The 19445-nt window shown below is 32.9% G+C and overlaps 1 long non-coding RNA gene across 1 annotated transcript; it reads right to left on the reverse strand.

Moving 5' to 3' along the window:
* Positions 1–1065: 1065 nt before the first annotated feature.
* On the reverse strand, positions 1066–18329 carry LOC134842806 (uncharacterized). The gene is made up of 3 exons (XR_010162557.1): positions 18245–18329; positions 17858–18053; positions 1066–1298 (listed from the first exon to the last, which is right to left on the reverse strand). It is a non-coding gene; the product is annotated as an uncharacterized LOC134842806 (long non-coding RNA).
* Between the last annotated feature and the right edge of the window lie 1116 nt (positions 18330–19445).

The following is a 19445-nucleotide window of genomic DNA, read 5'->3' on the forward strand; positions in this document are numbered from 1 at the left end:
AGATACGGCAAACTTTTTCTTTTTTTTTCGTCAAAAATTTAGTGCAAGCAAACAGGACAAGACATTTTACATTAAGACAGGTCAATTTGAAGCCAAGTCACCTATTTGGTCGGTCAATCAGTTACAAAATAGTGGAGGGTAATTTCAGAGATTCCAGATATATGAGATTCCACTATTTAACATGTGCTTACCAAAAACAGATTTGTAAAAAAAAATAAAACCATTTGCATGTTTATTCAGTTAAGTTTTACAAATGATGCAAAGCATCAAACAAATTTTTACCGGCCAACAAATTAAAAAATGGAAAATCTTCAAATTTTAAATAAAGCTTCTTGACAAAAATGCTCTCATTGTTCCGACTACGGGGGAAAATTTTTTATTAACGCCCAAAAAAAATTAAAAAATATTAGATCGTTGCCTGTGTTTTTGGCAACACTGTTTTCCAATTGACTTATTTTACTAAGAGTGTCAAAAAAGCCTGAGTTCGAAATTTTTAATCAATTCAGAACCTTTTTATCACACCATGCACAAAAAACGACGGTAATTTTGGGAAAGGTAGAAACCTTTTTACGTTTTTTTAAGAGTACATACGGTAGGATCATTCTGTGATATACGCACAGCAACCAGCTATCCTTGTTAAAACTTTTGATTTTATATTCTTATAAATAATACTTTCTAACACGTTAAATGGGAAGATAGGTTTTTTGGGCTTCTCTCAGAATCGAGACTAGCCCAAATTTTGATAACTCTATTTGATAATTTTATAATTATACTGTTAAATTATGCAATTTTGTTCAAACTTTACCGTTCCTTTTAATATTTTTAAAAAACTTAAAAAACGCGTTTGATGGTGTGGCGCCTCTTCACTCAAATATCATCTGATTTACAAGTTTTTCATTTAGTTTGACGAAAAGTAAATCCAACCTATTTTGGATTGATTGTAAAGGGGAGGGGGTTTTGAGGCAGGGGTTTGACTAAGTTTTTGACGGAAAGTTTCGATAAAAAATGAACTCCCATAAACTGTAAGAAAATGGAGCTTACTGACACACTGTTGCATGCAAAAGATAGCTTTTTGGAACGAAACTTATTCTACACAATCTGGTTTAAAACTAAATCTGGTTGAAAACAAAGATTGTTCTCGGTCATCTCTAAGTTTTCTCTCCTTTGTTTATATCAACGAGAAGTAATCACTTTCACATGTCGAGGTTTCTTCAAGATTCCATTGATCACATGTAACTCTTGCTTCTTCTTGCCCCGGACTCTTATCGTACAGGCCATCGTTCGTACTCAGACTTAAGCTAAAAATGAGCGTAACTTATTTTCATTACCATTCACAGCGACCCGCCTATTAGCATGTGTGTCAATTAGCATACCCATGAACAAGCATATTGTTTAAATAATTGCTATTTCAAATACTGCTTACTGATATTTTCTTTTTTTACCAGCGTGAAATTAGCCTATTTTATAATTATGCGAAAACTAAATTTTTATTGAAATTGCTCAATTTGCAACGAAAATACAAAGATTTTAGAGATAGTTATCAAGATTATAATTGAATATAATAAACACTTGTTTTCAACTGATTGCACACATCCGGGGTTTAGAAAGTTTTGAAGTTTTAAGTTTGTTCTTGTGAAGGTTGGATGGAGAAATTTCTGCGGCAACAAACCAATAGATTTGCCATTCAAGAGAGCGAATGTCGTCAAATTTCATCTCCCTTTGCTGCTCGTTCCTTTTGCTCTCAGAAATTTTCTTACCTTATATTTTTATATCTGCATCTTGTTAGTGAATTCAGTTTTAGTTATAATTTTTTGTTAACTGTTTTCGCAAAAGCGTTTTTTATTAGTTTTGGTTCTTTTAATGAGTTGCTCACACTAGAGCTACTCTTAGTGAAAATTGAGGGTCGGGATCTTATCACATGGTGGTCACATATACTTCGAGTGACTTCGTTCTGGTGCGTGAGGTTAAACAAAGAAGTTGGATTTATAAATATGAGCGCACATAAAAAGGATAACAATTTTAAGTTATTTTTCATTAAACCACTTCGTATTGTGAACATACAACATTGCGGGCAAATTATTATTACTTGTTAAAATTAATTCAATTTTAAATTAATGACAATTAGTTTCACTATGAAATGGGAAGTTTAATTTGAGTTGAGTTTTTATCTTGGTTTTTATTTTCTATTTTCAGAGAAATGTTTGGTAAAATTTAAAAAAAAGGTGAAACACACGTGTAAAAAGTGTGAGTGTTTTATGTTCTTTTCATTAGTAGTATTGTAAATTCATACTTACGACGGGTCGTGCTCCAAAAAAAATCCATGGGGGAAGTTATTTTTGACGGTGTCTGAGTTTATTAGAAGCGGCCAAAGAAGCTCAAGCGCGCCGATGATTTTTTACTTCTTCGGTGACTGCGAAAAACTCATGCTTAGATTTTTGAATGAGGTTATGTAATTTGCGATTCAACCTAAAATTATGGATGTTTTCTAAAACGGTGATTTCATTGGGTTGGATATATTCATGCGGGATAATAATGGGGCGGGAGTCTTCAAGCAGTATCTTGTTGGTGAGGGGGCAAAAGCTATACATTTGACGTACGGGATCATAGTCATGGAGGATGCCATGAAACTTAGTTGATTTGAAGCAATATTTGAAGTTTAGAAATAAAGCTGATGTTTATCTAGAGTTAATAAAAATGAAACGGTGGCGAGGATTGTAGGATGGTGAACTGTGAAGAATAAGTTGTTAGATGTTTTTTATAATAAGTGTAACTCTGTGTGAGTTTGGGTTTCAACATAATTTCATGAGAACAAATATTATCTTGTTTTTTTTGGTGTTAGCAAATTGAATGTTAGTGCAAAGTGATCAAACTTACTAAAAATGGTTCGTAAGCTTTTGTGTTCATTAGTGCAATGGTCAATAATGTGATCGAATTTCTAGTTGATGCTATCAAGGTGAAATTTGTATTCAGTTTTAATGAAAAATTTTGTAGTTAGTTCTGCATTCACTGCAGGGTCAGTATCATGAGGTGAGTCTTTCATGTATCGGACGACTATGTGGTCATAGTGATTAATGGAATTTCTATAAGTTGTTTGCTTAAGCCTATGTTCGTGAAATGATTTAGGAGAAGTGTGTCAATTAATTTAGTTAATAATTGAGTCGCAAAGTTCGTCGTCGTCAGTATTCTTAGGGTGTTTTTGATGGGTTAGTGAAAATATAATATGATATCCATGAGAGGGTCGGTATTAAGGATTGTTCATCAACATATTGGGCTCCCTGGGCTTGATTTTCTCCGTTCCGTTGTAGTAGGTGCACTGGTGGAAAAAGGGAAGGTTTTCTACGAAAAATGAGGCTGTTTTAGTATGGCGTGGATAATGGTATAGAAGTCGAGATGCTGATGGGAGGTTAATGCGAAATTGTGGTGTATGATTTGGGTATTTGCGTTTCATAAAAACTCTTTGTGCGGGTGTGGGGGCAATGTGGACAGATGGGATGGATGATTCTTAGGTCGAAGCGGAGTGGTTGAAATGGTGAATAGTTAATGAGTTAGTAGTGTTATGAATTTGTTGCCGATGAGTAATAAAATCGTCCCAGTCATGCTCAAGCTGGTCATCTGGGATGGGGCTAGGTACATCGGGTGCATTACTGGAAAGAAGAGAAAGGATAGGGGTAGCGTCAGTGTGTGACAAGGCGGAGCCAGAGTTTCCAATTTCATCTTCGTTTGGGGTAAGCTGTACCACATTGTGACTTTTTTAGGATCTAATGGGACAGCTGAATCCCAAAAAAGTTCATCGTGACAATTTGTCTAGAAAATGTACTTTAAATTTTATAAAAGATAGGAATTTATTGTTAGCACCTTTTGCCTTCAAATACATAGAGTGGTGGATTTTTTTTAGTGCAAGTTTTAAAAAAAACCAGAGAATGTTTCCCTCATAATCAACGAAGTTACAGCGGTTATATGATAGGATCTATCCTGCATAAAGTATTTTGTGTACTGCTAAAGCGAGAGATTGTAAGTTTTGTGATCGTTCTAATTCACGTAAATGATGTAGTGTTTCGAGTTCTGAAAATAAATTTTCTTGAAAAAGTCTTCTAATTGTGTAGTCAAGTTTCGTATCAAGATAAATGTCTTAGTGAATTGCGCCAAATATGTGTTGCTCATTATTGAGAGTTCTTGAGGTCGATTTTTTTCACAGTTTTCTGGGAGAACATTTCCTCCAACGTTTCCATTGCTTTTGTAAAATGTTACCGGTATGTGAGATTTTTTTCATTTTCTCTGTTTTGATTTGTGTCGGCTATGTCAATGGTGAATTTGCCTGTTTTCTTATAAAACTTCCATCGTATTCAACAGTTATTTCTGAATATTGGGCACGAAAAATTGGCTTTGGTTATTTGCATGCTAATTCGGTTTCAGGGTAAGTTTGAAAACATGCTAGTTGATTTTCTAATATGTGTATCTTCTTATATGTTTTGGGATTTGAACTTTTTTGATCAGGACGAAGTATTTTGTTACTGAAATTTTATCATTCTTGCGTGAACTTTAGCGAGTTTAAATGTGGTCTATGTGTCTTCAGGGAACCAAACTATAGTTGCTTGTTGTCGTGTTGTCGGATCGCAATTGCCTTGATCGCTTTTATAAACTAAGCAAATTCCTTGATATATTATGATGCCATCTTTTAAATCTCTTTGTACTTTTCTAAGTGGAATTTTCACTTAAAAAACAATATCTCTTGGTATTCAGAACTTTTTGGGGCTCCTTTATAGTTTGTTGGGTTATTATTTCCAATATGTCATAAATTAAACGTCCGTGCGCACCATGATAAGGAAATTTGTCATCTAGTTGGATATGGCCTTGTTGTTATTCAATTTGAGCTTGGTGTTTGGAGTCTGGGAAAACTTAAAAACTTACTAACTTTCGAGTTTTTTCCCTAGTAATGACTATTTTTAACCGCTTTAGTTCATTTTTTCAATCTTTTGTGTCAAGATGTAATAATCGTTATATTATATTTGTAAAAAATTTTCCTGATTCAGTCTCTTTTTGTTTCCATTTGAAACTTGTGAACAATGTAATTCTTTTCACAAAATTTTTCTAAGAATTTACAACCTGTTAGAGTTGTAGCGCGGGCTTTAGAGCAAAGTGTGGAAAATACAGATTCAATATTGATTCAATGTCTTGTGTTTCAGATTTTCATTGTGTGACCTGGTTAATTGCATTTTTGTGTAATGTTTTTGTTGGTGATCTCCACAATCATAATATGTAACAAGGAGATCTTGTGGTCCTGTACGGGGTAAAGGATTTTCGTGATTTGTGGTGCACTAATAGAGAAAAGGAACTGCTCGGTAAAAAAAAATTGAACTTTAAATGTGTACAAGAGTCTTGAAAAAGGTTTGTAAAAAGTTATATAGCCTATGGTCTTTTTTGTGCATTTATCGTATTTATATTTTATGTCAGTTGTTATAAATGGAAAGGGTAAGTATTTGTTGGTTCACGGTGCACTAATAGAGAAAAGGAACTGCTCGGTAAAAAAATTGAACTTTAAATGTGTACAAGAGTCTTGAAAAAGGTTTGCAAAAAGTTATATAGCCTATGGTCCTTTTTGTGTATCTATCGTATTTATATATTAAGTATGTTGTTATAAATGGAACGGGTAAGGATTTGTTGGTTCAAGGTGCACTAATAGAGAAAAGGAACTGCTCGGTAAAAAAATTGAACTTTAAATGTGTACGAGAGTCTTGAAAAAGGTTTGCAAAAAGTTATATAGCCTATGGTCTTTTTTGTGTGTCTATCGTATTTATATATAAAGTCTGTTGTTATAAATGGAAAGGGTAAGGATTGAACGGTGATGTCTGGTTGTGACCGTGGTAATGGGTAAGTTAATAAGTTGTTTAATTTTGTTGTTGATTTAAGATTTAAACTTAAGTTCTGCTATGACAGTATCGGAATATTATGTTCTTGGATGACTTTGGGAATATCGTGTCTATAAGGTACTCTATTGAATAAACAATTATGGAGGCGATTACTATCGAGGTAATGCGCAAAAAGGGGAAGGGTGGTACAAATGAGTTCCAGTCTAAGCGTAGTTTGTTTTTGCTTTGTAGCTCGCGATATCTGTCACTTAGTTGACTTGGAAAAGTTTTGGGGAGTGTAGTTGATGTTGTTAGACCTGTGACCGAAGGTGTTGAGGGAAAGTATAATGTTTCTAGTAATGAGAAGGTTACATCTTAAGAAATTTCTATGGGCTCATTTACAAGGTTGAGAAAATGTTGGGTCACCCAATGTGGGAGTCTTTGTGATGAAGTGGGGGGGGGGGGGGGGGGGTTGAAGGTTTTTCACGAATTAGTTCGGAGGTAGGTGCTGAACCTAAAGAATCTGATGGACGATATGGTGAACTTTGTTGAGAAGTGAAGCCTAGTCGTGGGGGTTACTTTGTAATGTACTATGGGAAAGGTCCAAGGTGTTTGATGTTGGAGATGATGGTATAAAAAATTGAACACTTGATGTCGTTAGGTTTCTATTGCGTCGGGGATAAATAAGTTATCTTCCAATTGAAGTTGTTGGATTTTGTTTTTGACTTAAATAACTTGTTCTCTTAAAGTTTTATGTTTTGAGGAGAAAATATTATATGTTGGTTCGTAATTTGGTTTGCCGAGGGGGGAATAACGATGTGCGGGTGTTAATGGTTCTGATAATGATGCGTGTCTTTTTTTAAGGTGTTGGGTTTTTCTGCATTTGATAAACTAGTAGATGATTGGGGTTGATTTAATCGACTAGATTTAGGTGTTGATTGGGGATTTTGGAGTGGGTTGCTAGGTGGGGAATCGTGATAGGGTTTGGATTTTGATACTTATCTATTACTTTTTTCGATGTGTTATTTAGGTTTTTGCTCCTGATCGTAATCTTCAGCAAAAAAGGGGATTTAAAACTTTGTTCTAGAACAAAGGCAATTAGATCTTTCTTCATAAAATTATAAAGTGTCAGGATGAGGGAAGCTATTAAAATTAGAAAAATTTTAAAAAGATTAGGATAGTCTTTTTTAGTTGTTAAGTTTCGTCTCAACAAAGAAAAATTATCCAGAATCGTACCTGATTAGGTGGTCAATAGTTTTGTAAAGCGAATGGTAGGTTTAAACAAGGTAATAGAAAAGTCTAAATTGTATACTGAAAACTAGGAATAGGACAATTATAAATTATAAAAACTCTGTTATGAAAAAAGGCAAAATGTGAAAGTTGTCGAAAAAGTTGTAGAAATTTCTGAAGAATCATTTAAAAATTTCTAGAACTGATTTGAAAGTGAACGTTCGAAACCTGATTTATTTTGTCGAAGTGTTTTTTTTGGAGTTATATTAAGTGCGGTCGAATTGTTTATTGATTTTTGACAAGTGGGTTGGGTTTGAACAAATTTTGGCGAAGAGAAGTCTGGAGGTTGAGGTATCAGGTTTCTGACTCTGGGTTTTTTTAGGTTTAGGACTTTAGGTTTTTTTCGTGGGATGATGAGGGGATTTTGGGAGGCAGGTCAGATTTAGGCTGAGTGATTTGGTTGATTTTTGTCTTTAGGCTAATTTAAAGAACTTTTTGGTGATTTTTTGGGTGCAAATTGAGACAAAATTTTTGATTTTTGTGTTGATTGATAGAAGGGGGTTGCAACTTTGATATGATATTTATTTAAATTGACAAGTATAGGGGTATTGTTTATTTTTTGACATGGAGATCTTGGAGTCGGAATTATAGATCTAGTTCGTGATGGAGTTATATCGGCTAATAATAGCAGTGGTATTCGAATAAAGAGGTTGACAATATTGGTTGATTTTGATTTAGTTATTTGTGAGAAATAGAAAAATGGATATGGCTGATGAAAGTAAGTGTTAATTGTCTAGATGTGTGAAATAAATTTTTCTGATATAATGGTAGTGATAGTAATAATTAATCAGAGAGGTTAATAAATTTTTGAAAGTCTCGGAGTAAACTTTTATCTCCTAAAATTATAACATCGGCTTTTTCGGGTTTTATTTTTTGATTGTGCCAAGATTTCATTTGTCTGATGACAGGGTCAAGTTTTTGATAATTTTGGAGTAATTGAGATGTTAATTTTACTGTAAAGGCTACAAAGATGTTTTGAATTTTGTTATTTGAAAGAGGATCACCGTCCGAAGTGCCTTGGAAATCAAATATTTTATTGATAGTTTAATTTTGACTTGTTTTGAAGGGTACTGCCAGTTTTCTTGTTTCAAATAGATCTTCTTTTTTTCACTGGGAATGATTTATTTCGTTGTTGCTTTTGTCGAGGCATTTTTAACTGTGTAATATTTTTGATCCACGATGAGTATGGCATAGATTGAATTTGTCTTTTACTAGTAAATCAACTTCAAAAAGATTGTTTTGGCAAACTAGATATAGTTGAAAATGTTGTAAAGTATTTATTTGTTTAGTAAAAGAGTCAATTTTGTCTGCGTGTTTACATTCTAACCGTGATGATGTTTTGTCTTTTGCGAAAATTAAATTTATATTCTGTGGTGTTTCTACAGTTGTTTTTCATGTAAATAGTTCGGGTGGTGTATTTTGATTAAGTGTTTCGGGTAAAGCTAGGTTTTTGACTGCTGTCCGGACGATATGCGAATTTTGAAATTTCCTTGAAATTAAATGAAATCTGGATATTTTATGGTTGTGGTTAAAGGTTTGGGTAAGGAGAAATACGGTGTTGATGATCTGTAAATAAAACTATTAGTTGTTTTGATCCAAGAAAATAAAATTCAATTTTGGTTAGTGTATATAAGATGGCTGTACACTTTTTCATGAGTGTGGAGAGTCTTAATTCTGATATTAAGTTTGCCGATATTAAATTCGATTTGTTTGTGTCTTGATGGGATTTTAAAGGAGCCGCGCCATTTCCAAAATTGGAAACAATTCACATGGCGCAAAATGGCTGATTTGATCTAAAATTGTATTTGAAATCTGTTTAGTGAGAAGGATTTTGATTTGAATGAAGCGTTTTTGATGTTCTTAGGTCCATTCAAGGTTGTTTTGTTATCTAAGAAACTTATTTACGTAGAAAATTTTTTTAAAAGGAAATCTGTTTTTTTTTGGATGGTGGTTGAAGTTTTCAACTTGTGGTTTCCGAGAATTCAAAGATAATATTGCGATTCCGTCAAAAACATGTTCAAGAATTTGTACACGACTCTTTTAATAGAGTCTGATGATATTTATTTGAATTCGTATTGTTGGTTTCCAATAACGAAAGTTGTCAAGCTGTGTGATTGTTCATCTAGTGGCATTTGATTTTATGAGCTATTCATATCTGCTGCGGCATAGTTTTGTCCGTTTACTTTTATGAGTATTTTTTGTATGGGTTCTATTGGACAATTGCATTTTGATTAGTCAGATAATGAAATTAGATATCGATCCACTCAAACTATTTCAGAGATTCTCCTTTCGCGAGAATAATTTTTGGGTTGAGAAATTGGTTAACTCCTTTTGTTTGTTGTTCTTTTTTGACTGGTGACATCATTTCATATTGTTCAAAGATGTCTAAAAGACTGTTTACTTTAAGTTTTAAATGTATTGAAACTTTGCTTGCGTGTTGTTTTTTGAAAATTACGTAGATTTAAAGTGGAAAGTGTTTTAGTGCATGTGTTTTTCCAACATCAAATCAAGATGTAGCATAAACCGTGGAGTATTTTACTATTAAACCAGCTAAGTGATTAATTCTGAGAATTTTAAAAATCAGCGTTGTTTGCTTGTGTATTTTGAATTTTCAAAAGCGCGTTTGAATAAAAGGTTTTTTTTTGTAAAATAATCTTTGTTTCTTTTCGAAGCATTGATGATATGATCAATAGATAATTCTTCATTAACAATTCTTGATTGGCAAATGTCTAGCAATTTTAAGATTTTTTTTACTCTGTTGGCCTTTTCCTGTGTAGGATGTAATGTTGCATTTTTTCCCAATATCCTAAAAGTCCTACAGAAAGAATAATTTTGTATGGCAAAAATCTTAAAATATGTTTTTTGGATATGTTTTTGTGTTTTTAGCGTATTTTATAGATGAAATTGTTATTCCAAAATTTTTGTGAATTGGTCTGAAGTCAAGGTCATACATATATATTTTTTGTGTGTATTCTGATCGTTTTTAAGTTAATGAGATTGATTGATAGAGAAATTGTATATATTTCCAGTTTAGTTGTATTAAGTGTTTTCGTTGTTGATTATACACGGGGAAAAATTAGAAAAATTATGTGTTGTTTATTTAATTGTTGAAAAAAGTTAGAGATGTTTTAATTATATTTATCAGTAATTTGTAATTTGTAATTTGCTATTTAGATTTTTTAAAGTTGGAACATATTTTGTAATAAAAATATTTCAAATATTTTGTGCTTAATATCTGTAATATGAAAAATCTTCTTAAAGTTTTTAATAAAAAGTTTCTTTTGTTTCATTGTTCGTGTTGGTATAAGTGAAAATTGAATCTTTCCATTGCTTGTTAAAGTTATGCTTGTGGCTTGTGCTTATGCTTGTGCTGTGGCTAGGTTACTGTAGGTTTTAGAAGATAAGAGTTTTGGGTGTGGATTACGGGTTTTATTCCATGTAGAAAAATTAATGATATTTGATTCTGCTCCGGAATTCATTAAAATATCTATTTCAAAATTTGGTGGTTGAAGTTGTTTTTTATGCTTTCTGGAAGAAGTGGAATTGTCTCATTTTTTTTTTTGGTAGTGATACTTTGTTTGTTGTGTTTTGATAGATGACAGTGATTTTTTTTGGAGTTTCGAGTACGAGTGGAGTGTAATTTTTAATGTTTCTCGGTCAGTCTGTGGATCTTGAACGTTTGAATTAGGGTTCCCATTCTGATAATAAACTGAATCGTTTGGTATTTTGTAATCATGTTCTATTTTTAACATGTTAACGACTAATGTGTTTTCGGTTTTGCTTCGGTCATCTGTGCTTTCGCAGTGCATATGGTTTAGTTGAATTTTTAAAGTTTCCGTGTCATCATTACCTGGTGGGTCTGGAGTTGTTTCTTTTTAGATTGTACTTCATTGATTTGCCGTTGAATTTTTGGTGTATATATTCTATTGCTTCGATTTTGTCGATTTGAAATTTTCGAATTGTTTCGATATGGTGACTGAGAGGAGTATCTTAATATTTTTTGCCAAATATTATGTCTTTTTATAGAGTCATCAAGTGTTCTAATGTTATAGCTGTTTTTATATGGCCTGTTGTTTGAGTATTTCTGTGTTTTATTGTTAGAATATTTTATCTAAAGATTGTTTGAATAAATTCGGTTTTGGTTGTATGAAGAGTTTCTTGATCGGTCATTAGAATAGTATCTATTTGCAGGTTTTGAAATGAATGGTTTCTATGATAATTTGAGTAGTCACTTCTGTTAGAGTTTCATCTGTACTGAATATTCTGACTATTTGATCTACTGTATCCGTTATGTGAAAAATTTTGTGATATTAATCTATCTGGTGATTTTCCCCAAAAATATTGGAATAAGAGGATTGTGCTCCGCTATTTTTATAGCTAGTTGGAACTGGCTTTCCCGAGCTTTTATTTTTTGAATGTTCTTGTTAGAAAAGCTTTGCTCCTTTTTCATGTATTGATAAAAAGATTTGTTTGGTTTTTGTGTTTTAGTGATCCATTGGATTTATTTTGTTGTTTTTGTCTGCATTCAGCAATACTGTGTTCGTATCTGTGGCAAAAGTTACACCATTTTTGACTGTATTTTGGGTTTACGTTTAAAATTTGGGTTCTTTTCGAATAAGTTCAAAATTTGAGGATTGTTTTGGCTAAATTACTACCTGAGTTTTGGATATTATTGATATGTGAAGTCACTGTTTGGATTTTTTAAAGTATTGTAGTTTTAAGTTTTTTGTTTCCTCAAACTTCATTGAGATTTTGGCTTGCTATAATTTTTCTACTAATTTGCGGAAATCTATATCTGGTTCTCGAACTGATCATGGATATGATGCTCTCAGTTTAATGCTAATTTCCTAATTTTGGTGTTAATGTCATCATGAGAAATTCTGGTATTTTTGTATTTCTGTAATTATGTGTCTTGACAAAGTAAGATTTTCGTATTAAAATTTTTATTCTTATTGCGAGATGTTTTCGTTGCATAAAATTCTTTGATGTTGTTTGATTTGTTCAGAGTCAAACATTTTCAAAATTTCTTGAGTAAATGGTTTCCAATCATAATTTTTTTATGGGTGAAACTAAAAACCATTTTTGGGCTGGGCTGTCGAGTGTAGTTTGTATCAGTGCTGTGCGCCTATGGATCCAGTTTTGGTGAAGTGGTTTAATAATGGGTTCTGGGCGTATATTTTATAGTAGGGTTGCTGTGGCAGGATATAAATAGTATTCTACTGACTATTCAGTATCATCTCCTGTAAAACCCATGAGTGATTTAATAATTGTTGTAGATGATCCACTCATGAGTTATGGGTTCAATGTCATTTGAAGTTATTCTGCTGTAATTGGTCGTGTAAAATTTGTAAGTTGGTTTCCCTTTATTTCATGTTGTTGAAAACAATCGGGACGTGAAATTTCAATTTTAATGGATTCGGTTTGGTAACCTTGAGTATTGGTTAAATATTTTGATTGCGTGTTATAATTTGGTTGTGCCGGTCTTTGTCTTTGAGAAAATTGTTGTTGTGGTTGCCTTGGACGTTGAAGATCCATATAAGGTTCAAAAATGTCTGGTTGAAAATTATCATCTGGTTGATATATGTCATTCCAACAGTTTTTTATTGATTTTTTTTATGTTGTTGTTTGTTTTGATTGAAATAACCTTTATCTTCAGACTAGTGTGGTTGGCTTCTTGTGAATTGTCTAATTTTTTAGTTTAATCTGTTTTGTTGAAAAAATAGTTCAATCTGTTTGTGGCTTCTTGTGAATTGTCTAATTATTTAGTTTAATCTGTTTTGTTTTTTGAGAATGGTTTCGTATTGTGTAAAGTGGTCGCGCTATCGGATTACTACTGTTATTGTTAAGAAAAAATTATAATGATGGTTTGCAAAGTTAATATCATTGGTATATTTTGGTTTTTATTAGGTCGTCGTTGTTTAGTTATTAGTCTGTTTGTTTGAAAACCCATATGTGAATAATATGGAACGAATGATGGTTTGAATGTTGATTGTAATGTCGTTGGTGGAAAAGGAGTATTGTTTTTGTTGTGAAATGTTGGAAATATCTGATGATTAGCTGAGATACTTTTTTTTCGTCGTGGAAGGTAGGTGGTGTGGTTTCAGTTGTGAGTTGAGTTAGTTTCAAGTAATCTTTTTATACTGAGATGGTGGCAATCGCTGCACTTGAGATATGAATTGAAATTTTGAAAAATACAACATGAGACTAATCAGGGTATCACACATATCTTTTTTGTCTGCTAATATTGTTTCTTCGTTAGTTTGTGGTCTAAAGTTTTTCTAGCTTGTAAATTGAGATTTAGGGTGTGTTGAAAATAATCGATAATGAATCATGAAAATTTTTTGTAGGTCAATTATAAATAATTGTGATATTTCAATGTCAGCTAGTGTTTCACAGATGGCGTCTAAAAATGGTGAAGAAAGACGTCTTATTTCGCGTCTTACTTTTGCGTGCTGAGATGTTTGTGGTGGTCTCATTTATTTCTAATATGGAGACATAACTATGAATCATAGAGAAAATATCATTTGTGAATATTGAGCTTGCTCTTTGTGAGTTTTGATGTTGATTTTTTCTGATATATTCTATGAAAAATTTTGAAAAATCTAACTCTTTATCACCTGTTTGTATTCGATGTGATGGTTGGTTTGATGATTGTGCTGGTAGGATTTCAATAGTGAATATACCGTAGTGTGATGTGATATTACTTATGCCTGGTAGTTAGTGATTGAAAACTTGTCTTCTTTTTTACTTTACGAAATTCTTGTTTACTTGGATTTAATTCCTTTTTGGAATAAATTCACGCTTGGATTCTGACAAAATGTACTTGTCCTCTAGTGGGATCGCTTTTTGGGCTAAAAAAAAGGTTTGAGTCATTGTCAAAATGATTGTCGGTTTCAATCATTTTTTGTGCGGCATTACAGTTAACGTGTAGCTTCAGAATATCGTATTGGTTGATTCCAATTGTATAGTCCTACTGGTTTGCAAATATATGAGTTATTTTTTCTGCAGTTGCTTTTTATGGACGATGCTAATGTGGCTTGTGATTCAAAAATTTTATTTGATTATCTGCTGGTTTATTTTTGTTGTGTATTAGATCTCGAAGATTTTGAAGCTTCTGTATTGTAGTTGAGCCAGATTCCGAAACTGCGTTTCGTGTTCTGGAAAAATTTTGATCTACTTATCTGTTTCTGTTTTGTAAGTTTTGCCTTCTTTTTAGTTTGCGTCTTTGATCTAATGTTTTCTATCTTTTGTTTGTGCTGTGTAATTACAAAATGTGTCTTTTTTCTCTGATGTAACAATTTTGGAGAAGTGTTTTTTGTTAGTTTCCTAAATTGTCTTTAGACATAAGTGTTAGGGTGATTGGGACAAGTGTTAAATTTCAATTCCTAAACTAGTAGTCCCTACACTTTTTTTGAAGTCATCCTAATCCTGGGGAATAGAGTATCGCGAATAGACGGGTTAATGAGAGAGTTTATTGATTCATTAGAATGATTTTACACTTTCTCGAGCGGTTAAGTTACATTAAAAAAACTTACCTTGCTTAGTTTGGATTTCGATTTGTGATCAAGGGCTCGGGAACCGTAATTCAATCCACCAGGTTCAGGTATAATTAGAACAGGAGTAAATTGTTAGATACTTTTTTGTTCTTGCTAGTCCTAAAATGTAGTTTAGCTTGGGTCAATTAAGATGAGGGGCTCAAGTGAAGGATGAGTAACCGAAGTTCTTCACTGTTTATCCTAATTAAAATGGTTAGTTTTTTTGGAAAAAGTTCAATTAACCCTGGGTTATTTGTACAAGTTGGAGGGTGAATCAGCGTTTGAGGTCGTTAGAGTTGGGGAAAACAAAATTGCTCAATTGATCCAAAGAAAGCCTTGTTGATCAAATATTGAAATTGATTTGAAATTGAATCGAAGCTAAATTTTTAAAAATATAAGGAAAGCCTTGATGATCTGGTTGAAAAAAATATTAGATTGAACTAAAACAAAGATGGGCCTTCGCAAGATTTGAAATAAAGAATAAAGGTTTAAGAAAAGGTTAGAAATTAAAATTTAATTGAGATTAGTTTCCTGAGTGATTATGTGCAATGATTCAGATGGGGAAACAAAAAGACATACTTAAAGAAAACAGAAGTCCTCAAGAAGCAAGGAAATATCATTATTTTTGATAAAAACTAATTTAAACAGATTCAGTAACTAATTTTTTGTATTTTTTTATTGAATTTTAAAACTATAGTTTTTTAAGTCACTGCAGATTTGGAGTTTGAATAAACGACTGATCTAAATTGGTTTGGTTTTAATATAATTATTAAAAAATTAATAAAACATCAATGAGAGATGTATCTTTGAATTAATCTCACTGATCCAAGTTTTGTAATTCATATTAGTGAATGAAAATGTACTGCCTTGGTGGTTTTATTGAGAAATAACTGTCGAAGTCTGCTCTCTCGCTACGATGTAGAAACTTGGTCTGCTGTTTGTGTGAGCTTGATTACTCGTGTAAATTGATTAGACCCATTGAGACGTGGAGGTAATTATATTTTCAAGGCTGATTAACCTTTTGTAGCGTGATTTTTTATGTATTTCTGTTTTGTACTTCTTAAAAGAAAATTTGTAGAGGTCTGTTAGAGACTCTTGGTCGCACCAGATGCGTTTTGGTCCGGGGTGGCTCGCGCTTAGAGTAATTTCGAATAAGATACACCGTCTGTTCGTCAAACGCTGAGAGTTTAGAAGAATGTGTAAGTAGTTCAACCCATTGTTTGAGAATTGCAATTGGTAGCAGTTTCAAAGAGCTGAATAAAAACTCGATGTAAAATTTTATGCGTGAAGACCTGACTCTGCTCTGATCAGTGACACCTTTGTGCATTGTTAAGCCACCAAATTGAGCGGAACAGAGGAATTTGAGATTTAGCTTACAAAATTTTTCATGAATGGTTTCGCTAGTTGTTTCATTAGCAAAATATTGAAGAAAATTCATTTTCGCTACAGTTTGAAACCACTTTTCAGCTACTCTTATACGATTGTTATTATCAAATATCAGAACAACGTATCATATCGAAAGCATAAATTATGATTGAAATGCTCATTTTATTTCAAAATGAGTGTAAACTTATTGTTCGCCAAGCGCAAGCTCATCAATTAAACAAGACTTTTTAATTGATCTATGGAACATCAATGAATCATTCCTTTCGAAGATGTTTTTCCCAATTTGGTTTCTGTTAAAATATGGCTTGCATACCCAAAACATTTTTCATAAAAGTAAGTTTCCAAATTTTCGCAGCAGTCATAATCCTGTGAAATAACCGAGTCAGATCTAGTTAGAATTTGTCTGATTTAGATGCTGGTTGTAAAAAATTGTGAAAATGGGAAATTAACTTGAAAGTTTATAGGATTTTTTTGTTGAAACAAAAAGTGAAATAGATAACTTTAATGGGAGCTGTAGCAATCGATGTTAAAAACAATCCTGATGTTTTTTATCATAAGGTATTGATAGCATTGATGAGTTAGTTGAAGCCCTCTTTCGAGTTGCTCTAAGAAATTTGTTTGACGCATAAATTTTGTAAGGGTGAGGCTTGTAAGGGTGAGCCTAGGCATTTCACAGAAAGAAAACGCTGGCCAAGCCATGCTATTTTGAGCCATGCTGTTTTGTTCCAAATTTGGTTCGCAAGTTTTATTTCAAGCTTTTAATTTTAATCCAGACTATCAGCAAAAAATGCTTATCACAAAAATGCTTATGAAATGAACAAAAATACTTATTCCAAAAACGGCTTATTATCAAAGTGAAGAAAAAACGCTTGTCATGAGTTTTGTTTTGCTATATTTGTAGCCTATGAAATGGTACGAAACAGTATGATGTCATTTTTTCTTAATATCTGAAAAAATGATGACTTAAATTGCAAAATGATGAGGAATTACATGATGCAAATATAGGTCATGCAATTTTTGTTTAGTATAAAAAATACTTACAAAATAATATTGTAACAAAAATAATTGTGTCTTCAAGTAAAATTAAACTGTTTCCACCATGTTTTTCATAGGTTGCCATAGAAAATAGATAAAAATTAATTCTTTAATTTAAATTTCATATTCTTATATGTTAAGGGGCTGTTGGTAAGGTTTGCATTTGTGCTTTCAACTTGGTTCCGTACTAAAACAGATTTTCTGAAGAGATATACTGGTATTAGATTATGTTTGACTTTCCAAAAGTGACAGACTAATTTCCAATTAAGAAACATTGAAACTGGTAGTATTTTGTATTTTAGTTTAAGATCAGACGATGAATCAAATTTTCTTCTGTCACACCAGGTCTTAATTTCCAGCTTGAAATTGTATGACAAAATTTTTCGCCAACCCGGGGAGTTAAAGAACTTACCCTTTAAAGAGCTGTCAGTTTTAGCTGTCAATTCTGAGCGCCAGCTTGCCCTTTACGGGCTTTTCCTACAAGATTTTACAGATCATTATAATAAAGTTTCTTCTGAATGCACATAACATTACTACAAACTTTCAGAATAGTAAGAGTAGTAAAAAAAAATAATAGTAACTGGTAGTATATTGTATTTTAGTTTAAGATCAGACGATGAATCAAATTTTCTTCTGTCACACCAGGTCTTAATTTCCAGCTTGAAACTTATTACTGATACAATATATTGTATTACATATTATTACCTAAAATTTACAATTGCATTAACACAGAAAAAAGTACAATTAGACTACATTTTTACGGACCTGAACAGAACTTGTGTTTCGTACGATGCTCTAGATGGTTCGGTAGCAGCCCAAACTGCAGCACAGCCTGTTTGCAGAAACTGTTCACCTGTTTCATCCCGATACTCATCTGATCGTCCAACGCGTTGAAAACCAGTCCAAACAAACAATCCGTCGAACTCCGCTCCAAAACGACCCTCGTAGAACCAGTGAACACCTGAGCAAAGCTGGGTCAAAAAAATCTGCCAAAAATAATTTCGTAGTTAGGTCGTTTTACAATGTTGGGACACCCAAAAAAAAATTTGAAAAAATCTCTATGAAAAAATCTTCCTGATTAAGAGAAAGAAATTCTTTAACCACAAGTTAGGCACGAATTTTAAGGTGTTATTGAAATTTAGTAGTAGAAACCTGTGAATAGAGATTCGCCTAGATCATCACAAATTGCTCTAGCTGTTTCGAAGCTCCGAGTGGAGTCGGATAGCAGTTGTGGCGTCGGATAGCAGTTGTGGCGTTTTTTCCCATTTCTCGTGGCACGTTCCTTTTTGCCCGCTAAATAAAGGCCTTGTGCAGTTTCTCGCGTGGGTTTTAAACCGTAGAACTTTTGCCTTGTCGCTACACGGCCATTCAAAAGTCGAGTTCCAGTTTGACCAATCGGTGCAGTTTGAATCAATCACTTTCTCATCGAACCCACATTTTTCCAAGTCGGAGTTGGTATACGCGGCTATGTTGCCATCATAACAGGGTACTTCAAAGTCGGTCGATATTGCATACATAATCAGAGGCGAATCATTCGTTATTCTTATCAGTGAGCTATCGTCTAATTGAGCTCTCGGGTCGGTCGCGTACAAAACGCATAAAAGGTTCCCATAGGCAATACTTACGCATTTTTTAGTGAAATAACAGCTTTTGACGCATTTTGTTAGATCAGCTCCTGAAGTAGTTGTAAGTATGAACTTCGTTGACAATTGAATTCCCGGAAGCTTTTGAAACAGCCCAAACCTATTAACTACTAGCTGTTTAGCCCGAACTACAAACGATAGAATTAAGAAAAAGGGTTTCAGACCAGCGAAATTGGACATTACTATATTCGACAATAATATTTGTTTTTTTTTCGATATCGTTTGCTGTACATTCAATTGTGTTTGGAATCAAGTTTAATGGATTTCATTACGAATTTTTTTTATTGGGAGCTCGTTTATCTAGAGCAGAAGCGCTTTTTTGTTCCTCTAAATAATCATAAATGAATTCAATAAGACGAAAGAGGAATTATATGCATGAATATTCAAAATATTTCCTGTTGAATAATTCACTGAGATCGTATGGCAGTGAAGTTTAATGGTACGATGAATATCTTCTCCCACCAATAAATTAAAAGTTCTAATTGAACCTGCTCAAGAAATCGGAATCGTATTAGAATTTCCTATTCTCGTAAATTTCTTGTTTCTGGCGCCATGCGCAGACTTGCTAGGTAAAGACAAATTTGCTTGCATCAAGATTTATTGATATCGTTCCAATTTCTACAACGTGATAACATTGATTAGAAATTATAACAGAACGAAACCATAACAGTCCCAGAAATCGTCCCATTATAAAATCAAGCTCCTGTTCT

This window comes from Symsagittifera roscoffensis, chromosome 3, assembly GCF_963678635.1.
Source record: "Symsagittifera roscoffensis chromosome 3, txSymRosc1.1, whole genome shotgun sequence".
Classification (NCBI taxonomy): Eukaryota; Metazoa; Xenacoelomorpha; order Acoela; family Convolutidae; genus Symsagittifera; species Symsagittifera roscoffensis.